Here is a 25,715-nt window from a genome sequence, read left to right as displayed (position 1 = left end):
CATAGTAACATCTAACAAAAATATCTAAAGACACTGAGGCAGCAGACTTTGTGAAAATTAATATTTGTGTCATTCTCAAAACTTTTGGCCACAATTAGTGTTTCTTCCAACACTTTGGTGTCGGAGGTGCATTGCATTAGACCACTGCGCCACTCAGGAGGCCCATCTTCAAATAGAGTTGATCAGGCTGTTGATTGTGGCCTGTGGAATGTTGTCCCCCTCCTCTTCAATGGCTGTGCGAAGTTGCTGGATATTGGCAGGACCTGAAACATGCTGTCATACACATCCATCCAGACCATCCCAAACATGCTCAATGGGTGACATGTCTGGTGAGTATGCAGGCCATGGAAGAACTGGGACATGTTCAGCTTCCATGAATTGTGTACAGATCCTTGCGACATGGGGCTATGCATTATGTTGAAACATGATATGATGGCGGCGAATGACTGGCACAACAATGGGCCTCCAGATCTCATCATGGTATCTCTGTGCATTCAAATTGACATCAATAAAATGCAATTATGTTAGTTTATGCCTGCCTGCCTGCCTGCCTGCCTGCCTGCCTGCCTGCCTGCCTGCCTGCCTGCCTGCCTGCCTGCCTGCCTGCCTGCCTGCCTGCCTGCCTGCCTGCCTGTCTGCCTGCCTGTCTGTCTGTCTGTCTGCCTGCCTGCCTACCCATACCATAACCCCACCGCCACCATGGGGCACTGTGTTCACATTGTCGACATCAGCAAACTGCTCGCCCATATGACGACAACAATCAAGTGGTCTGCGGTTGTGTAGCTGTTTGGATGTACTGCCAAATTCTCTAAAACAACGTTGGAGGCGGCTTATGGAAGATACATTAACATTACATTCTCTGGCACCAGCTCTGATGGACATTCCTACAGTCAGCACGCCAATTGCACGCTCCCTCAACTTGAGGCAGCTGTGGCATTGTGTTGTGTGACAAAACTGCACATTTTAGAGTGGCCTTTTATTGTCCCCACCACAATGTGCACCTGTGTAATGATCATGCTGTTGAATCAGCTTCTTGATATGCCACACCTGTCAGGTGGTTGGATTATCTTGGCAAAGGAGAAATCCTCAATAACAGGGATGTTAACAAATTTGTGCACAAAATTTTAGAGAAATAAGCTTTTTTTTTCATGGAAAATTCCAGTTTTTTTTTCAGCTCATGAAACATGGGACCAGCACTTTACATGTTGCATTTATATTTTTGTTCAGTGTAGATAATATAATTAGGATGTCAGCAAATACAATTAAAAAATTTACGCCACTCATCTACTGCAAATATACTCACATTATACGTTTCCACATAGCTAGATCTTCAGCCAGCATGAAACAAAAGTGAGGAAGGGTTTTGACTCCCGAACGCAGTTGTCATGTCAACACAGCCGTCAGTGCCGCTGTGAACAGTGTCAAAAGAAAGAACCAAATGGACGATGTTTTTTTATACAATCGACACTGATGCAATTTCAATGCTGTTTGTGTTGCTTTCTGTATCACCAAACTGGTTTGAGATTATTTTACTGCATAAAATTAACTGGCTGAAGAGCAACAACATTCTCAGTAATAGTCACAGAAACTTCTTAGTTGCTGTGACTGTGATATGTTGTTGTTTATCTACCTTAGTTGAATACATTGTCAATCTTGATAAGAGCATATGCTAAATGACAGAAATGTAAAGGTATTATATGAAAATCAGCTACTGCGAAGCATACTGGTTATTGGCCTTGTTTCGGGGCGGAGCTCAATATAGTAATACTCAGCATGCTTTGCAATTGTTCATTTTTACATAACAGTACATTTCGTTTATTTAGAAGATGCTGTTATCACACCATAGTCCCATCAGACCTTTGATACCAATACAGGGTGAAAGGGGGCCACACAATTGTATACAAATAAAAAATGACAACTTTTGAAAGTATCTCGTTACCAAAGACATTGGAGTGTAGTTCAGCCCAGTGTAATACAAAAGTCTCGGGAAGTAATTCAAATACGTATTTCAAATACATTTAACAGAAATGGTGCCCATCTTGTCATAACTCAATAACCCAACATGTGATCTGTCCACTAATTACCCAGCGCTGGGTTGCTTTTTAACCAAGAATTTGAAAGTGTGTGTGATACTTTTCACTCGTCTCAACATCCCCACTGCTGCACATTGACTTGATTCCTTTCTTAGAAAAGAGCACTTGATTTAATTTGGCATGACTGCACAGACACACATCTGTCCCCTTTCTATTAATAACACTACGCGTGTTTGATGGAGCTCTGATGTAGCTGTAATGTTGTCTGGTATAAAAGCAGTGGCTGTGTTAGTTAATCAGGCCAGAAAAATAATGATGATGGCATTGGGCCCTCTCTTGCCTCTCTCCACAGATGACAGGGTACAGCAGTAAGGCAGGAAGATGGCACCCAAGGGCGAGAGAGAGAGACATAGAGAGAGAGAGACGCATAGATAGAGGGTGTGAGTGTGTTTGTGTGTGCGAATGGCTGATGCTAACACTGGACTCCCTGATGGCAGGGGAGCTGGAGTGGGACAAACTGTTTGGCTGTGGGCCTGAAGGGGGGGTGCTAACCCTGTCCACAGACACTGTCTTCTACACATGGATAGAGCTGCTGCTGTCTTTATACAGTAGAAGAAGTCTAACTATATTAACTGTAGTTCCAAAGTTATTTGGCTTGACAAAATTCTTCTTCTTCAAGTATCTAGATAGTGATTTAAAAGAGAACTGTAATACAGCTGTGTAAAATCAATTGATATAGTGAGTGCTTATTTCTGGGTGCTCTTATTGAATAAACAAACAACATGGAAGTATTATTTTTCCATTGGTTGTTCGAGTATGGGTCTGGGATCATATACACACCTAATGACACTGAAGTTCCACAGAGTTTGGCCTGGCATACAGTACCATATCTCCCGCGACACCAACATTTGGGGTTCTGTAAATTTGTGGTTTCACATAACCCATAACTTCTCCTGGTATATGTCTTGCACCCTACGAGATACTGCGAGGATTTGTGGCTTAGTTCATCCCATTGTGGTTAGTCAGCATTGTACGGTGGTAAAGTGTGGGAGCGGACGGTGCTGAGATGGACTGTTGCTTCTGCAGTGTATAGTGGTAATATTAGTTTAGTACTCAGTACTGTCTCTGCGGTGCTGAGAGATGGATGTAGACACTGGAGAGGAGATTTTCTATGAGTTGCAGGAAGCTTCCGAAGTGGCACCACACTCTAAAAAATGCTGGGTTGTTTGGTCGTCCCAAAGGCTGGGTTGCAGGCATTGGGTAACATAGTTGGGTTGTTCACTATACTGGATCACTCCAATATATTGGTATCACTCCGTGGTGGAGGGGTACATCCGAGGCGAGGAGTTATAGATTTACTCCTGTGTGCACCTATGTCACGGCTGGGGTCCTCCCCTATATATAAACCCCATGGCTGTGACACACGTTCTCTTTCATTTTTCTCAGGAGATGTCTGTATGGTTTGAGGTCCAAACTTTCTGTAGTTTGGTTGGTATGTCACTGGTAAGTGTAATATCTTGCGTGGAAGTATAGTCATTGGCTGTTTGCAGCTCCTCCTCTTGAGTGCTGCGCGAGGTTGATCTTGTGTTTCGTTAGCGTTGCACTATGACCCCGTGTGCATCCATTAGTATGGTGGCCCTTGCTGCCACAAACTGTAATTTACCTTAGAACAAGCCAGTCGGCAAGTTGTGTGTTTTGTGATTTGCTCTGCTAATTACCCTGCAGTTGTTTTTCATTGTTCTTTCCCCTGCAGAGTGTAAGAGTCTCGTGGTGGGCTTTCCACTACGTTGAGACATTAACTTTTGGAGTTCTTTAATGGAGTTACTCCATCATATTGTGCTGTTTTTACTTGTTGGATATTAAACTAACTAGGTAATACTGCAGTTGGCATAAAACATAAAAAAAAAAAAAATTGAATCCATTACTTTGTTGCTGTTTTTTGTCTGCCTGTTTTTCCCACACGGGTCTTCTCTTGTGTTTGCAGAGGTAGTGGGTCAGTCATCCCTCACCGTGTTCCTATTCCTCCAGGCGGGTCACAACATAGGTCTCCCAGGGCGTCAGACCCCTGCTCCGTGGCTTTGTTGGCTTGGCTGAGCTTATGGCTTCCATTTGTGACAGGTGTGATGGGCCCTGCGGTTGATAGCTTTGATGGCAACGACAGCTGTTCCTTTTTGACCAGTGATAGGCAGTTTCTGGGGGACGATGATGACACTGTTCACCACTGTGAGCGGGGCTACCTGGCTGACAGGCCATCAGTAGCCGGCAGTGGGTTTACATCGCTCCCAGCGGCTTGAGAAGCTATGAGGAGCCTACTCACTAGGGTAGCCATTGCATTGGACATAAAACTGGTGGACAGTGATGACTCTCCATCTGTCCCATCTCTGCTGAGTTCTGCAAGGCCTTGCAGGAGAGCTGGGCTTCTGCCAGGGGGTGCTTCCGACTCACAGCAGAGACTGGACCATGGAGTTATGTTTCGGGCACAGAGTCACTCGGCCTCCATGAGAACCCCACCATGGACACCATTTAAGCACCGGGACCCCCCAGAGTCTTTGATGTGGACTTGAAAGCCACGTATTGGTTCCTCTGTGCTGCTGCAGGCCGACCTGCAGACTCTTGATTCCCTGGCTGCAAGAGGGCACAGAAAAGCTCCTCTGGGAAGTGATGGAGGTGTCTTGCCTGCTTTCCCTGCTCCAGAGGGATGTGGCCCACGCCAAGGGACGGGCCATGGCGCAGGTGGTTACCTCTCAGCTCCATCTCTGGCTTGCCCAATCCCGTCTGTCAGCTGCTCTCCAGGGCACATTTGCCACTCTCCTCATCAAACCAGGGCTGTTGTTTGACCCAGAGATTGAGGACATTCTTGAGCAGACTGAAAATGTTCGTAGGGACCTGGAGACCCTGAGATGGTTCATGCCGCCTCCTCAAGCCCTGGGTCCAAGGTTTGATGGACCATCGCCACACACATGTACCCAAACAACGGAGGGTTCCTCTCCTGCCCCATCGCCTCGTGCTGAGGGATGACAGTGGGGAGAGGCACAGCATGCAGTGGAGCAACAACCTGTCATCCGTCACCACCATACGGATGACAGAATGGCTAGGTGGGTTCTACTCCACTTATTTTGTGGTTCCAAAAAGAGATGGAGGGTTTAGACCGATTCTGGACCTCTGCAACCTCAATGGGTACTTGAATGTACTGAGGTTCCACATGCTGTCCTCAGCCCCTGTGTTGCAGGGACCATGAGGGATGCATACTTCCATGTTCCTGTTCACCCAGCTCATTGGCAGTACCTCTGATTTACTTTCGAAGGGACGGCTTATGAATTCATGGTTCTTCCCTTTGGCATCTCCTTGGCACCCCACACTTTCACAAAGTGCATGGACGATGTCCTGGCACCTCTCACGTCCATAAATTCAGAGCATTGTCAGTTTGTAAATTCAGACCGTTGCGCTCTCGGAGTGCACACTGGACGTTCTGGCCGAGGAGTAGGGTTGATCGGAGCGTTCTGGGCTTACAACGGCAGTCAAGCACCCAAGCTAACGCCTGCCTTGTTGTACATGGAACCTGTCTCACATGCATTCATTTTTTTTACTTAAGATGTCAGCTGCTAATTTTCCAATTGACACCACATAAACACAGACATTTTCACTGGACTATCTGCGATCTGTTTATGCCAAGTCATGATTTCCCTGGGGGTTAGCCTTACAATAACCAAGTGGTGAGACACATAGCCCTCTATATTTAAATGTTTCAGGTACACTCCGATAGGTGTCTGCGTCACACACAGTATCTTCTATTGACATGATCTTCTTTTTGTCCTCATGTGTCTGTTTTTCATCATAAAGTACTCTGTAGCCACAGTGTGGACACCAGGTGAGACCACACACACACAATAACAGTCTCTCTTCTTCACTTCATCCCTCTCCCCCTTCTCCCTAAATCCTCTAGGTTATATCAGCTGTTTTGATGAACCACTCCCGCATCTGAACTGCCTGACACAGAGGGCACAGCATGATCATAGGTGAGAACAGGAAGTATTATTAAAGAGATGCTTTACATTGAAATACAGACAGAGATGTAGTAGTTCCAGAGTTAATGATCCATGGTCAGTTTTGCATTTCACCTACTGATTATGATGACTGAAAATATTAGAATAAAAAACCAAGGCTTAATCATGCTCTCTCTCTATCCATCTGTCACTCATCTGCAGGTATGTTTTTATGTGAGAGAGGAAGCCAGTCCCGTCATTGCCACCTCACCCACCTTCAACCCTTTCACAAGTACCATCACACCTGTGTGATCATTCTACAGTGGTCCCTGAAGCGGTATGATTAAATCCGTGTGATTAGAACGCTTATTTAAAACTGCCAGTTTTGAATGACGCAACAATCAGCATTTGACCGCGCCACATCTTTTTCCAGAAACTATTTACACAAACACAGTTCTTTCAAAGTTATGTCCAGAATGTGAGCTGTTTATTTTTGGATGCAATGTTCAGATATTCACAGAAGTATCTATAGCATAACACAATCATCCAAACACGGAAAAATGTAGGCTACATTTGTCCGAGTGCTAACTGAGGAAAGATTGACGCAACACAAGCGGTCATATTTGTGAAACTCTCCTCTGACAAACTACAATATGAATTAGCTAATAGCAATTACTATGTATAATTAATCACATCACGGTTGAGCTCACCATTGATCGAAATAATTGAATAAAACAATTTCTAGAAATCGCGTGCAGCCATGCATTTTTTCCTCACAGAAACCAAAGATAAGAGAAGACAAGAGTTGTCTGTTTACCATCGTTCACATCCCACCATTCACTTCCTGAAGTTCTCAAAAAAGGAGTGAACCCTTACTCACCTCAATTTGTTATAGCATCTTTGGTCCTACAGACAATTACGTGAAACCCAGAATGCATTGTATGTCAACAAACATGTCTCCACACACATAGCTGGAATTAGCTAATAATTACCACACAAAACATTTTCTGATAGTGATTTATTGATTCAAATGGCATGTGCCGGCAGTCAATCATTACATTTACATTTACATTTAAGTCATTTAGCAGACGCTCTTATCCAGAGCGACTTACAAATTGGTGCATTCACCTTATGACATCCAGTGGAACAGCCACTTTACAATAGTGCATCTACATATTTTTGAGAAGGATTACTTTATCCTATCCTAGGTATTCCTTAAAGAGGTGGGGTTTCAGGTGTCTCCGGAAGGTGGTGATTGATTCCGCTGTCCTGGCGTCGTGAGGGAGTTTGTTCCACCATTGGGGAGCCAGAGCAGCGAACAGTTTTGACTGGGCTGAGCGGGAGCTGTACTTCCTCAGTGGTAGGCCAGAGGTGGATGAACGCAGTGCCCTTATTTGGGTGTTGATCAGAGCCTGGAGGTACTGAGGTGCCGTTCCCCTCACAAGGCAAGCACCATGGTCTTGTAGCGGAAGCTTCAACTGGAAGCCAGTGGAGAGAGTGGAGGAGCGGGGTGACGTGAGAGAACTTGGGAAGGTTGAACACCAGACGGGCTGCGGCGTTCTGGATGAGTTGTAGGGGTTTAATGGCACAGGCAGGAGCCCAGCCAACATGAGTTGCAGTAATCCAGACGGGAGATGACAAGTGCCTGGATTAGGACCTGTGCCGCTTCCTGTGTGAGGCAATCTGCGGATAGAGCATGACAGGTGATGTTAGTTGAGAACGACAGGGTGTTGTCCAGGATCACGCCAAGGTTCTTAGCGCACTGGGAGGAGGACACAATGGAGTTGTCAACCGTGATGGCGAGATCATGGAACGGGCAGTCCTTCCCCGGGAGGAAGAAGCTCCGTCCGAAGTTCTGAGGTGGTGATCCGTCATCCACACTGATATGTCTGCCAGACATGCAGAGATGCGATTCGCCACCTGGTCATCAGAAGGGGGAAAGGAGAAGATTAATTGTGTGTCGTCTGCATAGCAATGATAGGAGAGACCATGTGAGGTTATGACAGAGCCAAGTGACTTGGTGTATAGCGAGAATAGGAGAGGGCCTAGAACAGAGCCCTGGGGGACACCAGTGGTGAGAGCGCATGGTGAGGAGACAGATTCTCGCCACGCCACCTGGTAGGAGCGACCTGTCAGGTAGGACGGCGTGGGCCACGCCGGAGATGCCCAACTCGGAGAGGGTGGAGAGGAGGATCTGATGGTTCACAGTATGATAGGTCTAGAAGGATGAGAGCAGAGGAGAGAGAGTTAGCTTTAGCGGTGCGGAGCGCCTTGATACAGAGAAGAGCAGTCTCAGTTGAATGACTAGTCTTGAAACCTGACTGATTTGGATCAAGAAGGTCATTCTGAGAGAGATAGCGGGAGAGCTGACCAAGGACCACGTTCAAGAGTTTTGGAGAGAAAAGAAAGAAGGGATACTGGTCTGTAGTTGTTGACATCGGAGGGATCGAGTCCCAGGTTTTTTGAAGGGGTGCAACTCTCGCTCTCTTGAAGACGGAAGGGACGTAGCCAGCGGTCAGGGATAAGTTGATGAGCGATTAAGGGAGAAGGTCTCCGGAAATGGTCTGGAGAAGAGAGGAGGGGATAGGGTCAAGCGGGCAGGTTGTTGGGCGGCCGGCCGTGCTTCAGATTTCATCTGGAGAGAGAGGGAGAAAGAGGTCAGAGCACAGGGTTGAGCAGAACCAGCGGTGTCGTTTGACTTAGCAAACGAGGATCGGATGTCGTCGACCTTCTTTTCTGACGAAGTCATCTGCAGAGAGGGAGGAGGGGGGAGGGGGAGGAGGATTCAGGAGGGAGGAGAAGGTGGCAAAGAGCTTCCTAGGGTTAGAGGCAGATGCTTGGAATTTAGAGTGGTAGAAAAGCAGCAGAGACAGAGGAGGAAAATGTAGAGAGGAGGGGAAAGGATGCCAGGTCCGCAGGAGGCGAGTTTTCCTCCATTTCCGCCGGCTGCCCGGAGCCCTGTTCTGTGAGCTCGCAATGAGTCGTCAAGCCACGGAGCGGGAGGGAGGACCGAAGATAGGGGACATAGAGAGTCAAAGGATGCAGAAAGGGAGGAGAGGAGGGTTGAGGAGGCAGAATCAGGAGATAGGTTGGAGAAGGTTTGAGCAGAGGGAAGAGATGATAGGATTAGCGGGGGAGAGAGAGCGAAGGTTGGGACGGCGCGATACCATCCGAGTAGGGGCAGTGTGGGAAGTGTTGGATGAGAGCGAGAGGGAAAAGGATACAAGGTAGTGGTCGGAGACTTGCAATGAGGTTAGTGGAAAAACAGCATCTAGTAAAGATGAGCGTATTGCCTGCCTTGTGAGTAGGGGGAAGGTGAGAGGGTGAGGTCAAAAGGAGAGGAGTGGAAAGAAGGAGGCAGAGAGGAATGAGTCAAAGGTAGACGTGGGGAGGTTAAAGTCACCCAGAACTGTGAGAGGTGAGCCATCCTCAGGAAAGGAGCTTATCAAGGCATCAAGCTCATTGATGAACTCTCCGAGGGGACCTGGAGGGCGATAAATGATAAGGATGTTAAGCTTGAAAGGGCTGGTAACTGTGACAGCATGAAATTCAAAGGAGGCGATAGACAGATGGGTAAGGGGAGAAAGAGAGAATGACCACTTGGGAGAGATAAATCCCGATGCCACCACCCCGCTGACCAGAAGCTCTCGGGGTGTGCGAGAACACGTGGGCGGACGAAGAGAGAGCAGTTAGCAGTGTTATCTGTGGTGATCCATGTTTCTGTCAGTGCCAAGAAGTCGAGGGACTGGAGGGAGGCATAGGCTGAGATGAACTCTGCCTTGTTGGCTGCAGATCGGCAGTTCCAGAGGCTACCGGAGACCTGGAACTCCACGTGGGTCGTGCGCGCTGGGATCACCAGATTAGGGTGGCAGCGGCCACGCGGTGTGGAGCATTTGTATGGTCTGTGCAGAGAGGAGAGAACAGGGATAGACAGACACATAGTTGACAGGCTACAGAAGAGGCTACGCTAATGCAAGGAGATTGGAATGACAAGTGGACTACACGTCTCAAATGTTCAGAAAGTTGCTTACGTAGCAAGAATCTTATTGACTAAAATGATTAAAATGATACAGTACTGCTGAAAGGCAGCTGGCAGTGGCTGCGTTGTTGACTTTGTAGGCTAGCTGGCAGTGGCTGCGTTGTTGACACTACACTAATCAAGTTGTTCCAAAGTGTAATAGTTTCTACAGTGCTGCTATTCGGGGGCCTGGCTAGCTAGCAGTGTTGATTACGTTACGTTGCGTTAAAAGAAGACAACAATTATCTTTGATACACAGACGGCTATGTAGCTAGATGTAGCTAGCTACGATCAAACAAATCAAACCGTTGTGCTGTAATGAAATGAAATGAAAAATGTGATACTACCTGTGGAGCAGCGGAACGACCGGGTTGTTGAGTGCGGAAGTTCTATTCAGTAGACGTTGGCTAGCTGTTGGCTAGCTAGCAGTGTCTCCCGTTCGACAAATAGCTGGCTAGCTAACCTCAGTAAATTAAGATAATCACTCTAAGACTACACGCTCTAAACTACACAATTATCTTGGATACGAAGACAGCAAAGACAACTATGTAGCTAGCTAACACTACACTAATCAAGTCGTTCTAATAGTTTCTACAGTGCTGCTAAGACGGTGGACGTATGCTAGCTGGCAGCTGCTGGGCAGATAGCAGTGTAGATCAATGCAATAGAAGTGCTGACTGTTTCAATGTTGTCCTCTTTCTTTTCCTTTTTCTTCTGTCCTTCTTTTGTCCTTATTTTGTCTTCCTTTCTTCTGTTAACTAGATATTTTTTGTTGTTATTCTTTGTAAGCTAGCTAGCTTCTTCCAGTCATGTAACCTCTCACTCCCACTCTGAGCCATTCAGTGTTGTTTATGTATGCAGCTAGTGAGCTAAGCTGTAGCATTAGCAATGTCTTTCAAAAAGGAGACAACTCAAACACGGAAATTCTGGATATTTTTTTAAATTCTGACAATGCGTCTGTATGAAAGTTTGGAATCAGATTCTGACAGTGAGGAGCTGCCCCCCAGCCATTGAGAACCCTGAATCTGAGGACCCCTTGTCCACTGAGAAAGTCCCAGTTCCCTTTGAAGATGCTGGTGGTGATGGAGGCAGACCGAAAATGCATGAAGTACAGGAGTTCTATTGTAGCTGGAAGGCTGCCAGCCATTTCACCCCTCCTGGCCCTGCTGTTTGCTTTGATGAGTCCCAGTCTGAAGTGCAACACCCCTTGCCATTTCCATCTGAGGCAGAGTGCTTCAAGTTGTTTCTGACAGAGGATCTGGTGGGAGACATAGTAGAGACCACTCACAATGCCTTGGAGAGCCAGGAGTGGGGGGGGGGGGGGCAAACACAATTAGTGAAATGTATACCTTCCTGGTGACAGTCCTCATGGGGATAATAAAGAACTCCCTAAGAGAATAATGGAGCACAGATCCGGTGTTTGCAACTCCCTTCTTTGCCACCCTCTTTTCCAAAGTCCGCTTCCTAGTTCTGCTGCGATGACTGCATTTCATCAGCAATGCTACTGCCATCTCTAAAAACAAGTCTCTCACCGTTGCCGCCTGCTATAGACCACCCTCTGCCCCCAGCTGTGCTCTGGACACCATATGTGAACTGATTGCCCCCCATCTATCTTCAGAGCTCGTGCTGCTAGGCGACCTAAACTGGAACATGCTTAACACCCCAGCCATCCTACAATCTAAACTTTATGCCCTCAATCTCACTCAAATTATCAATGAACCTACCAGGTACCCCCCCAAAGCCTTAAACATGGGCACCCTCATAGATATCATCCTAACCAACTTCCCCTCTAAATACACCTCTGCTGTCTTCAACCAAGATCTCAGCGATCACTGCCTCATTGCCTGCATCCATAACGGGTCAGCGGTCAAACGACCTCCACTCATCACTGTAAAACGCTCCCTGAAACACTTCAGCGAGCAGGCCTTTCTAATCGACCTGGCCGGGTTATCCTGGAAGGATATTGATCTCATCCCGTCAGTAGAGGATGCCTGGATATTTTTAAAAAATGCCTTCCTAACCATCTTAAATAAACATGCCCCATTCAAGAAATTTAGAACCAGGAACAGATATAGCCCTTGGTTCTCCCCAGACCTGACTGCCCTTAACCAACACAAAAACATCCTATGGCGTTCTGCATTAGCATCGAACAGCCCCGTGATATGCAGCTATTCAGGGAAGCTAGAAACCGTTATACACAGGCAGTTAGAAAAGCCAAGGCTAGCTTTTTCAAGCAGAAATTTGCTTCCTGCAACACTAACTCAAAAAGTTCTGGGACACTGTAAAGTCCATGGAGAATAAGAACACCTCCTCCCAGCTGCCCACTGCACTGAAGATAGGAAACACTGTCACCACTGATAAATCCACCATAATTGAGAATTTCAATAAGCATTTTTCTACGGCTGGCCATGCTTTCCACCTGGCTACTCCTACCCCGGTCAACAGCACTGCACCCCCAACAGCAACTCGCCCAAGCCTTCCCCATTTCTCCTTCTCCCAAATCCATTCTGCTGATGTTCTGAAAGAGCTGAAAAATCTGGACCCCTACAAATCAGCCGGGCTAGACAATCTGGACCCTTTCTTTCTAAAATTATCTGCCGAAATTGTTGCCACCCCTATTACTAGCCTGTTCAACCTCTCTTTCGTGTCGTCTGAGATTCCCAAAGATTGGAAAGCAGCTGCGGTCATCCCCCTCTTCAAAGGGGGGGACACTCTTGACCCAAACTGCTACAGACCTATATCTATCCTACCATGCCTTTCTAAGGTCTTCGAAAGCCAAGTCAACAAACAGATTACCGACCATTTCGAATCTAACCATACCTTCTCTGCTATGCAATCTGGTTTCAGAGTTGGTCATGGGTGCACCTCAGCCACGCTCAAGGTCCTAAACGATATCTTAACCGCCATCGATAAGAAACATTACTGTGCAGCCGTATTCATTGATCTGGCCAAGGCTTTCGATTCTGTCAACCACCACATCCTCATCGGCAGACTCGACAGCCTTGGTTTCTCAAATGATTGCCTCACCTGGTTCACCAACTACTTCTCTGATAGAGTTCAGTGTGTCAAATCGGAGGGTCTGCTGTCCGGACCTCTGGCAGTCTCTATGGGGGTGCCACAGGGTTCAATTCTTGGACCGACTCTCTTCTCTGTATACATCAATGAGGTCGCTCTTGCTGCTGGTGAGTCCCTGATCCACCTCTACGCAGACGACACCATTCTGTATACTTCCGGCCCTTCTTTGGACACTGTGTTAACAACCCTCCAGGCAAGCTTCAATGCCATACAACTCTCCTTCCGTGGCCTCCAATTGCTCTTAAATACAAGTAAAACTAAATCCATGCTCTTCAACCAATCGCTACCTGCACCTACCCGCCTGTCCAACATCACTACTCTGGACGGCTCTGACTTAGAATACGTGGACAACTACAAATACTTAGGTGTCTGGTTAGACTGTAAACTCTCCTTCCAGACCCATATCAAACATCTCCAATCCAAAGTTAAATCTAGAATTGGCTTCCTATTTCGCAACAAAGCATCCTTCACTCATGCTGCCGGCAGGTATATCTCTCTGGTCACCCCCAAAACCAATTCTTTCTTTGGCCGCCTCTCCTTCCAGTTCTCTGCTGCCAGTGACTGGAACGAACTGCAAAAATCTCTGAAACTGGAAACACTTATCTCCCTCACTAGATTTAAGCAACAACTGTCAGAGCATCTTACAGATTACTGCACCTGTACATAGCCCACCTATAATTTAGCCCAAACAACTACCTCTTTCCCAACTGTATTTTATTTATTTATTTATTTTGCTCCTTTGCACCCCATTATTTTTATGTCTACTTTGCACATTCTTCCATTGCAAAACTACCATTCCAGTGTTTTACTTGCTATTTTGTATTTACTTTGCCACCATGGCCTTTTTGCCTTTACCTCCCTTCTCACCTCATTTGCTCACATTGTATATAGACTTGTTTATACTGTATTATTGACTGTATGTTTGTTTTACTCCTTGTGTAACTCTGTGTCGTTGTATCTGTCGAACTGCTTTGCTTTATCTTGGCCAGGTCGCAATTGTAAATGAGAACTCGTTCTCAACTTGCCTACCTGGTTAAATAAAGGTGAAATAAATAAAAATAAATAAAAAATGACCCGTTATACAAAATAAGAAATGTCAAACAGTTGTCAGTAAGTGGCATGACAAACGAGACATCCGTGTCCTCTCCACTGTCCATACAGCAACCATGTCAGCCACAGGGAAGGTGGACCACCTCGGGGAGAGAGACAAACCAGACTGTGTGCTTGACAACCTGTGTGCTTGATAACCTCAAAATGGGGGCAGTGGATAAGGTGGACATGATGGGGGCAGTGGATAAGGTGGACATGATAAACAGCTTTGTGGAAGGCACTCAGAAAATGACCAAGTGGTACAAGATATTTTTCCAGGATAGCTTCAAATTACAATAAGCCAATACCTGTGACGCAATTAGCATTGTTTTACAGAGCTCATAGAAGAATGTAGCTAGCTACATAAGCATGATTGGATATAACACCATAAAGGTTATGAAATGAGTAACGTTACCTCGCGTGTCCGCGGATATAAGGAATATACACACATATTATGCTCCATACACAGTGAGCTACAGTAGAAACGATATAAAACGATATATAGAAACTATTATAATGTAATAAGGCACTTACTTTGATAGAAACACATTCTGGTTTTGAGCCTGGGTGTCTGTAGGGACGCCTCCAGCACTGAGACGCTGTGCCTTAGACAGTTGGGAGTCATAAGGCCAGGGTAGCTTCAAAATACAACACATGCTAATACTTCTGATGCAATTAGCATTGTTTTCCAGAGCTAATAGAAGAATGTACCTAGCTACCTAAGCATTGAGTATAACACCATAAAGGTTATAAAATGAGTAACGTTACCTCGTTTGTCCACAGTTACAAGGAATATACACAAAAATATGATGCTACAGTAGAAACGATGTAACACGACATTGTAACAGTATTCCTGTGAAGTAGAGGCAGACCAAAACGCAGCGTGGTTATATTGATTCATGTTTAATAAAAAAAGATAAACATGAACACTACAAAACAATAAACGTGGAAAACCAAAAACAGCCCTATCTGGTGCAAAACACAGACAGGAACAATCACCCACAAACACACAGTGAAACCCAGGCAACCTAAGTATGATTCTCAATCAGAGACAACTAATGACACCTGCCTCTGATTGAGAACCATACTAGGCCGAAACATAGAAATACCCAAAACCTAGAAAAACAAACAGACTGCCCACCCAACTCACGCCCTGACCATACTAAATAAATACAAAACAAAGGAAATAAAGGTCAGAACGTGACAGACATGCAGAAACTATTATAACGTAATAAGGTATTTACTTCGATAGAAACGCACACATTTGGTAACGAAATCAGCTATGACTGCGAAGCAGGCAACAGACGGAAAATGTGAACACGTGTGCGGGATGGGAGATGAGTAAATGTCTGCAGAATTGAACTGCACAAACAATTGGGAAGTGTTTGGGGAATTTTGTCCAGGTCAGAAATATCCCAAACATGAATTGGTCCAAAAAAGTAAAAATGACAACTTTTATGTGAATGATTGGAACGGAACACACCTCAATTCAAACTGTTCTTGGAAAATAAAAAACTTGTTTGAAAATAATTTGAAATTGACATTGAAAACAGCCTATAAATAAAAACAGGCTGCGTGCCTTGGATTAAATGTACTCTTGCGTATCAATCACATTCTGGAATGGAGAGAACGTGCATAAAAAAAACTCACACTGGGGCGACCGTTGGAGATATTCACGCATGAAAGCGTTAAGATAACCTTCAGAACAACTGGGGGCCCAAGGCTGGTTAGGAGACACCACAATTGTGATGAACTGAGAGAATATTAGAGTAGCACTGTAATTCATGAATCATATACTGTCTGCCACTGTTCTTAACTCTTTCCCTTTCTGTCTTCTCCACCTCTCTCCCCACCTCGTCTTTCTTCCTCGTTTTATAATACACGCCATATGGGCATTGAAGTACAGATTCAACTTGTATTTATAATATAATATTACAATTATCATAATTATAAAGCATTTATAATACCTGGATAATGAACTTCTTTCAACAAAGCGTTTCACATTCTCCACTGGTTGAAATTAAGTATCTCATTGAAATACTATCCTGTGTCCTCAGATTAATGCATAGTTTTTTTCTGTATATATGAATTACAAATCAATCATGTTTCTAGTCTATTGCATAGTTACAATGTGTATTCATTGATGTCCCAGGAGCAGGAGTGGTAAACACTGTTGAAGTGTATAATTGTAATACATACATGCAGACACAGCATCATTCAGATAATGGAGTTTGATATGACTGAAAAAGAATGCCTCAGAGATTCATACCTGAACCGCCAAGGAAGAGTACACGATCAGTGAATAGATTCAATGTACAGGCTACAATATGGGAATCTCATGTGTGGTAATAACTACAGTACATGTGTATATAGGACTTGCATCCTTGGCACAATAAAGTAATTATATTCTACTCTATCCATAGGCTTCATTAATGGCATTCAGACTTGAAGTTGATACAACAAATATGATAGCTGAGGTTTATAGGTTCTAAACAAATATTCATACCAATCTAACATTTTAGGGTCCATACACAGACCGGCTACATACTGTAGCTAGCTACACATCCATAGGCATACAGTTATTTTTATCCTCCACTACACAATAAGCAAGTAAATAGTTAGCTATGTTACTTTAGCTGCATTGCAAGACAAGCTTACACAATCATACATTCAATTTGCAGTAAATGCTTTAGCTAGCTAGATTCTTTACATCCACTGTTTCACAAAACGACAGCCTGGTTTTCTCAGCAGTCCCTAAACATTAAACACGAATTACACATTCATTCTCCTAACACTAATGGCTAATGTTAGCTAGTCAGGTTACTTGCCAAATAGCGATTTTCGTAAATGAACTTTATGACAAAACAAATATGCACAAACGTTTGTCTCTACATTGACAAACATATTCCTCTCAATTGTAATTATTTTTGCTTGACTCGTTAGGACGTTATAACAACTTACGTTTGGTTCCACTGTAATGTTTTACGGTCAGCCATCTTTGTTGAAGAACACCACCAGAACACGGGTGGCTCGCGTCAGAATTCGTCATTGGAACCACTCGATATGATTGGTCATATATAAACCTTGGGACCCAAATGCTTAATGAGTGCTCTAACTCCCCCTTGTGGTGTCCAAAATGCTTTTTAACAGCTTCTACACCCAAGACGTAAGACTCCTGAACAGCTACCCAGACTATTTGCAGTGTCCCCCCCAACCACCCATTTTTACGCTGCTGCTCCTCTTTGTTTATTATCCATACAAATGTAAATGTAGTCACTTTACCTCTACCTACATGTACATATTATCTCAATTACCTCGACTAACCTGTGCCCCCTCATATTGACTCTGTACCAGTACCCCCTGTATATAGCCTCCACATTGACTCTGTACCAGTACCCCCTGTATATAGCCTCCACATTGACTCTGTACCAGCACCCCCTGTATATAGCCTCCACATTGACTCTGTACCAGTACCCCTGTATATAGCCTCCACATTGACTCTGTACTAGTACCCCCTGTATATAGCCTCCACATTGACTCTGTACCAGTACCCCCTGTATATAGCCTCCACATTGACTCTGTACCAGTACCCCTGTATATAGCCTCCACATTGACTCTGTACTAGTACCCCCTGTATATAGCCTCCACATTGACTCTGTACCAGTACCCCCTGTATATAGCCTCCACATTGACTCTGTACCAGTACCCCCTGTATATAGCCTCCACATTGACTCTGTACCAGTACCCCCTGTATATAGCCTCCACATTGACTCTGTACTAGTACTCCCTGTATATAGCCTCCACATTGACTCTGTACCAGTACCCCCTGTATATAGCCTCCACATTGACTCTGTACCAGTACCCCCTGTATATAGCCTCCACATTGACTCTGTACCAGTACCCCCTGTATATAGCCTCCACATTGACTCTGTACCAGTACCCCCTGTATATAGCCTCCACATTGACTCTGTACCAGTACCCCCTGTATATAGCCTCCACATTGACTCTGTACTAGTACCCCTGTATATAGCCTCCACATTGACTCTATACCAGTACCCCCTGTATATAGCCTCCACATTGACTCTGTACCAGTACCCCCTGTATATAACCTCCACATTGACTCTGTACCAGTACCCCCTGTATATAACCTCCACATTGACTCTGTACCAGTACCCCCTGTATATAACCTCCACATTGACTCTGTACCAGTACCCCCTGTATATAACCTCCACATTGACTCTGTACTAGTACCCCCTGTATATAACCTCCACATTGACTCTGTACCAGTACCCCCTGTATATAACCTCCACATTGACTCTGTACTAGTACCCCCTGTATATAACCTCCACATTGACTCTGTACTAGAACCCCCTGTATATAGCCTCCACATTGACTCTGTACTATTACCCCCTGTATATAGCCTCCACATTGACTCTGTACCAGTACCCCCTGTATATAACCTCCACATTGACTCTGTACCAGTACCCCCTGTATATAACCTCCACATTGACTCTGTACTAGAACCCCCTGTATATAACCTCCACATTGACTCTGTACTAGTACCCCCTGTATATAACCTCCACATTGACTCTGTACTAGTACCCCCTGTATATAGCCTCCAAATTGACTCTGTACCAGTACCCCCTGTATATAACCTCCACATTGACTCTGTACTAGTACCCCCTGTATATAGCCTCCACATTGACTCTGTACCAGTACCCCCTGTATATAGCCTCATTACTGTTATTTTATTGTTGCTCCTTCATTTCTTTTATTTTCTTTATTTAAATTTTTAATTTTGATTTATTTTTTACTTCAGTTTATTTTACTAAATACTTTAACACTTATTTTTCTTAGAACTGCATTGTTTATTTTAAGCATTTCACTGTAAGGTGCTGAATACAACAGACATGTGACAAAACAATTGATTTGATTTCATTGTCCTTCTGGAAGGTTCTCCCATCTCCACAGAGGAACTCCTGAACTCTGTCAGAGTGACCACCGGGTTCTTGGTCACCTCCATAACGGCCAAACGGGCAGCCAGCGGCCAGCTTCTTCCATTTAAGAATGATGGAGGCCACTGAGTTCTTGGGGACCTTCAAAGTTTTGGTAACCTTCCCCAGATCTGTGCCTCAATAAAATCATGTCTCGGAGCTCTATGGACATTCCTTCTACCTCATGGCTTGGTTTTTGCTCGGACAATTTGCTGGCTATCAAGGAAATATGATGTCCTCTGATGTTTCGTTCCTTTTCAAGATTACCGTTTTTGTGCAGAGGTTCACGGAACCTTTGTGCTAATGAGCACTACATGTTTGTCATCTGAAAAATAAGACACAACAATACATAATTATTTAACATTCAGTCATCGTTATAATCTACTCTAGCCAATACAGTTGCAAGGAATATAAACCGACTTTCAATAACACACAATAACAAACGTGTATGCCATCTGTAAATATGAATACCATGTTTTAATTACGAGCCTAGTTGGTTTAGCCATGGAAAAAGACAGGAACATTCCCATTAGCCATGATTGGCCGAGATAATGGGTGGGCTGGACATGCCGAGAGATGAGTTCGGATTGGTCTGCCATGTAGCGCACGTCTTTCTATAACATGAGCTGGTCAGTATGTGTAAGTAATTCTTTCTAATGCAGCTTTTTTGAAAGATACCACTTAGTAGAACTACATAAGTGTTGCTCTCCACTTTCTGGAGGACTGAGTTTTGAAATCAGTGGAATGTCCGGTGGAATTGGAGATTGACAGATTTGGGCGTTTGATTGCAAATATGCAGAGAGAGTCAAAAAGATAACACACAGAAGGCTGTTTTATAAAACACCTGTCTTCTGATTACATCTTAAAATTAAGGGCAACCATGGCATCCGTGACCGAGGAGGGAGAAGCGTCCATACATGTATACGCGTAAGAGTCTCGCTAGCTACATTTTCAGATATTATACATTTTTAATTTTGTCAAAGTCATTTTCATTTAAAGTTAAAGCGTACTGTTAGCTAGCTAGCTAACGTTAAGTGTATGATCTGTGCAGTAATATTATTCATATATCAGAGTCATTTGCATTGCTAGTTATAGCCTAATGTTAGCTAGCTAGCTAACATTGAACCTGATTGTTTAGCTACCTGCAGATTCATGCAGGGTAGTAATGTTATGAGTTGGGATTATGGTTCATTGTTTAGCTAGCTAACTACATGTCTAAACAAAAGGCTCCACTATGCAAGTAACCATTTAACTATAACGTTAGGCCAACAAGACAGTGTCCAAGTTCTAAAATGTTCTGGTAGAATGCCCTGCTTTTATTTAGTCACACTCACAACCGTAAGCTATTTTGTGTCCAATTTGTAAGGCGCTCTGGATAAGAGCGTCTGCTAAATGACTTAAATGTAAATGTGTAATTGGCTAGCCATTAACTTGTAAATAATGATACTTTTGTCAGTTTATTTTCCTATAATAATGAAGACAAATGAGCTAAATTTAAGATGGGGTCAGCTATATGATACCGTCATTATTTGAACTGGCCAGACAGCTAACTTAACATTAGCTAGCTACCCAACAAGCTAGAAATGAACCAAAACATGGTTTAGAAAGTTACTTTTAGTTGCCTGGTTTGCTAGATTGACAAATACAAAATTATTTTTTAAACGAGTGGGTTTATTGGTGTTAAAATACTATTTTGGATGACCAGGCTGCTGATGTCATGCAGCCTGTAGTTTTTGTGTTTATGCTTTTTTATGTTTCTCAACTTTCAAAGCAGACTTACTTTAGTAGTGTATGATATCCCATTTTCTAGCTCTGAGTCTCTACTTTGATCCAATTGTCCATAGAGCTTCGAGAAAGGATTGTGTCGAGGCACAAATCTACAGAATGCTACCAAAAAAATGTCTGGAGCATTGAAGGGCCCCAAGAATGCAGTGGCCTCCATCCTTCTTAAAAAGTTTGGACCCTCCAAGGCTCTTCCAAAAGCTGGCCGCCCGGCCAAACTGAGCAATCGGGGGAGATAGTCAGGATCGAGGGAGTTATGAATGGAGCGAAGTACAGAGAGTACTGTGATGAAAGCGTGAGAGGATCTGCAGAAAATAATGGGAGAAACTTCCCACACACAGGTATGCCAAGCTTGTAGCTTCATACCCAAGAAGACTCGAGGCTGTAATCACTGCCAAAAGTGCTTCAACAAAGTATTGAGTATAGAGTCTGAATAGTTATGTAAATGTGATGTTTAAGTTTCTAACCTTAAACCTAAATCTCCTAGAAATAGCATTTGACCTTGCGGTGATTAACAAAATATCCCCAGTAGGTACATTTCTTGTTAGTTTACTATTCTTGTAGGCAGTGGCGGTTCTAACTTGTTGGCGCCCTAGGCGACCTCCCCCCCTTCAGCCCCCCACCCCCCCCCCCTTCCTCCCAAAAACAGAAAACAGAATATTGTCGCCATATGTGTAATAGCATAGCAAGCAACATAGGCTAGTATAACACTTATGTTTGTTAGCCTATTTAATTACATGCATAATATTATACTCATAAATTCAATTAAATCAAATCAAATTTGATTGGTCACATATACATGGTTAGCAGATGTGAGTGTAGCAAAATGCTTGTGCTTTTAGTTCCGACAGTGCAGTAATATCTAACAAGTAATCTAACATTTTCACAACAGCTACCTTATACACACAAGTGTAAGGGATGAACAAGAATATGTACATAAATAAATATATGGATGAGCAATGGCCGTGTGGCATAGGCAAGATGCAGTAAATGGTATAGAGTACAGTATATACATACGAGACGAAAGTGGCTTTGTTTCAAGTGACTAGTGATACATTTATTACATCCTATTTTTTATTATTAAAGTGGCTAGACATTTGACTTGGTATGTTGGCAGCAGCCACTCAATGTTAGTGGTGGCTGTTTAACAGTCTGATGGCCTAGAGATAGAAGCTGTTTTTTAGTCTCTCGGTCCCTGCTTTGATGCAGCTGTACTGACCTCGCCTTCTTGATGATAACAGGGTGAACAGGCAGTGGCTCAGGTGGTTGTTGTCCTTGACGATCTTCTTGGCCTTCCTGTGACATCGGGTGATGTAGGTGACCTGGAGCATCATAAGGAAATGACAGCTGCGTACCTTTATCTTCTGCATGTTTCTCCTCTTCTTCTTTCCTCTTTTTCCTAAACTGGGCACCTGATGGCTTAGACCTTTTCTTATCCATTTGTGTTGATTTGGCACTCGAGCATCAATACATTACCCATCCCGCAACATTGTCAACCAAGAGTTGAGAATAAACCAATTTACCTTGGTGGTGTGCAGACTGGTTTTATAATATTTTTAACCATTTCACACAAACCAGAAAAAAATGCAACAATATGTCTATATACAGTACAGTATTATGAATGAATTGTGGTTTATTTGGTAGCATTTCGTAGTGTGACTAATTTTACTAACTGCATTAGTACTGTACAAAGTTAGAGGTGCGCTATTTGATAAATTCCCCCACTCCCCCTACCTCGGGCTTCCAGTGGGGAGACCTGAGGTCAACCTCTCCTACTTCTGAGTGGGAGACCTTCCCAGGCATGTGGCCTGCCTAGCTCACAAACTAGAATCAGGGCGCCCACTCTGACAAGGTGATGTGCAAATGAGTGATAGAAAACCAATCGTGCAATGTCACCTTTCCAATTTCTTTTGTGCGGGTGCCCTGTGCCACACCGGCAAGATGCCGCCCTGGGCGGCTGCCCATGTCGACTATACCTAAATCCACCACTGCTTATAGGGACCAGAAGTATAGTTAAACACATCCACTCACGTGCACACACACGGCACACATTACACATTCACAGTCAACTAAACTTGACTAACAGTTGAATGGCAAGCACTTACCATTGGCGAGTTAATTAATCTGGTCACATCTCTTGACCATCTCCTCAGGGATAAACGCACGATCCGTTTCAATTTCTCGTCCAGCAACACTGACAAATTCAATCTAGTGAGGCACCATCATTGGCGGATACACCATTTACGTCCTCGGTTGCCTCCTCGAGGTGCCCGGCCTCGACTTCGGTGAGCTCGTCTGTGTCGGTGTCTTGTGCAGAGTTTTCTGATGGTGATGACGCTCTCCAGCTTTTAGGGTAAAAAAGGTGTCGTAAATAAGTTCATGCCACTGATCATCTGAAGCACAACATTACTATTTAAAAATCGAGCAATTTCACTCTCCCTGGAATCAATCATGTATGATGGGTTTTGATTTGTGAGAGAGTGTAGCCTGGCACTTTTTGTTTTCCTGCGGATGATGCACTATGGTAACTTAGATTTGGGAAACGGGAAAATCAGTTCTTCCACACCGATCTCAATAAACCATTTCTGTATGGACCTAGCTTTGTGCACGGGGGCTTTGTAATGCTGAAACGGGAAAGGGCCTTCTCCAAACTGTTGCCACAAAATTGGAAGCACAGAATCGTTGAGAATGTAATTGTATGATGTAGCGTTAAGATTTCCCAGCACTGGAACTAAGGGGCCTAACCCGAACCATGAAAAACATCCCCAGACCACTATTCCTCCTCCAACAAACTTTATAGTTGTCACTATGCATTGGGGCAGGTAGTATCCTCCTGGCATTCGCCAAACCCAGATTTGTCTGTTGGACTACCAGATGGTGAAGCGTGATGGTCTACCAGAAAGTCCACCAGATGGTCCACTGCTCCAGAGTCCAATGTTGGCAAGCTTTGCACCACCCCAGCCAACGCTTGGAATTGTGCACGGTGATCTTAGGCTTGTGTGTGGCTCCAGACCAACAGTTTTTGTGCTGACGTTGCTTACAGAGGCAGTTTGGAATAATAAGTTATGCAACCGAGGACAGCCGATTTTTACACGCTACGTGCACTCTGCTGTCCCGTTTTGTGAGTTTGTGTGGCCTACCACTTTGCGGCTGAGCCGTTGTTGCTCCTCGACATTTTCACTTCACATTAACAGAACATACAGTTGACCGGGGCAGATCTAGCAGGGCAGAAATTTGACGAACTGACTTGGTGGAAAGGTGGCATTCCATGATGGTCCCACATTGAAAGGCCATTCTACTGTCAATGCTTGTCTACGGAGATTGCATGGCTGTGTACACCTGTCAGCAATGGGTGTGGCTGAAATAACTGAATCCACTCATTTGAAGGGGTGTCCACATAGTTGTTTATATAGTGTATATATATACAGTCACTAAATAGTTTAATTCATTTATGATTTCAGAAGAGGGCAAGGTTTTAATAGTGCACATAAGATAGTGCCGCGACAGCCTAATGTGACAGCAAGTGTTACAAGTTGGCATCCACCAAACCAATGTGTGTTATGTCCGTTGTTGGAATGAGACAAAGGTGCAGCATAGGTAAGTGTACATCTTTCTTTATTTGATGACACATTTACATTTAAGTCATTTAGCAGACGCTCTTATCCAGAGCGACTTACAAATTGGACCAAAAATATATATAATTACACACACACACACACACACACACACACACACACACACACACACACACACACACACACACACACACACACACACACACACACACACACACACACACACACACACACACACACACACACACACACACAGTTTTGCAGGCGTTCTGCAATAACTATACCAAATCAAGATCCCACAAACTAAGGTGGAAAACAGGCTGCCTAAGTATGATCCCCAATCAGAGACAATGATAGACAGCTGCCCCTGATTGGGAACCGTACCCGGCCGACAAAGAAATAGAACACATAGATTGCCCACCCTAATCACACCCTGACCGAACCAAAATATAGAATAAAAAGGATCTCTAAGGTCAGGGCTTGACAATGTGAATGTGCTCCTCCTACATTTATAAGGTTAAAAACTATATTTATCCTCTGAGTTTGGCATTAATACATACATACTATGAAAGCAAAGACATTGTTTTGTTAAAACCAAATTAAATCCCCAAAGAGCGAAAAATCAAAATGTTGATAAAAACATAATTTATGTGCAAATTAGTCATTGCAACTTCTGACTGATAATGATAGTTTGTCACAAATAACCAATAGAGATAGGAGTGGAATGTTGATGACAACGGGTAAACTTAAAGGCCCAATGCAGTCATTTTTACATCATTATCAAATCCTTTCTGGCTAACGTACCTTACTGTAATAGATTTCCATTAAAATTGGTAAAAATAGCTTTTTTTCATAAAACTATTTATCAAACAAGAATCTTGCTCGGATTGTCTGGGAGTGGTCTGAGTGGGGAGGAGAACACTGAGAACTAGCTGTTACTGGCAGAGAGGTTTGGAACTTTCTTTGTCTTAAGGATCGGACCCTTTTTTTCAATTTTCGCCTAAAATGACATACCCAAATCTAACCAATTTACCGCAAAGTGATATCATGATGGAAAGCCGAAACTCCCGCACATGCAAACCTGCGTAGATTGTATTTTCAACCAGCAACAATCAGGAAATAACACTGATAAAATGTGTTCACAGTTTTACAGTGTTAGTTTCATC

Source organism: Oncorhynchus gorbuscha, linkage group LG14 (assembly GCF_021184085.1).
Source record: "Oncorhynchus gorbuscha isolate QuinsamMale2020 ecotype Even-year linkage group LG14, OgorEven_v1.0, whole genome shotgun sequence".
Taxonomy (NCBI): domain Eukaryota; kingdom Metazoa; phylum Chordata; class Actinopteri; order Salmoniformes; family Salmonidae; genus Oncorhynchus; species Oncorhynchus gorbuscha.
The sequence above is the reverse complement of the archived record's forward strand: the minus strand, read 5'-3'. Positions refer to the sequence as shown.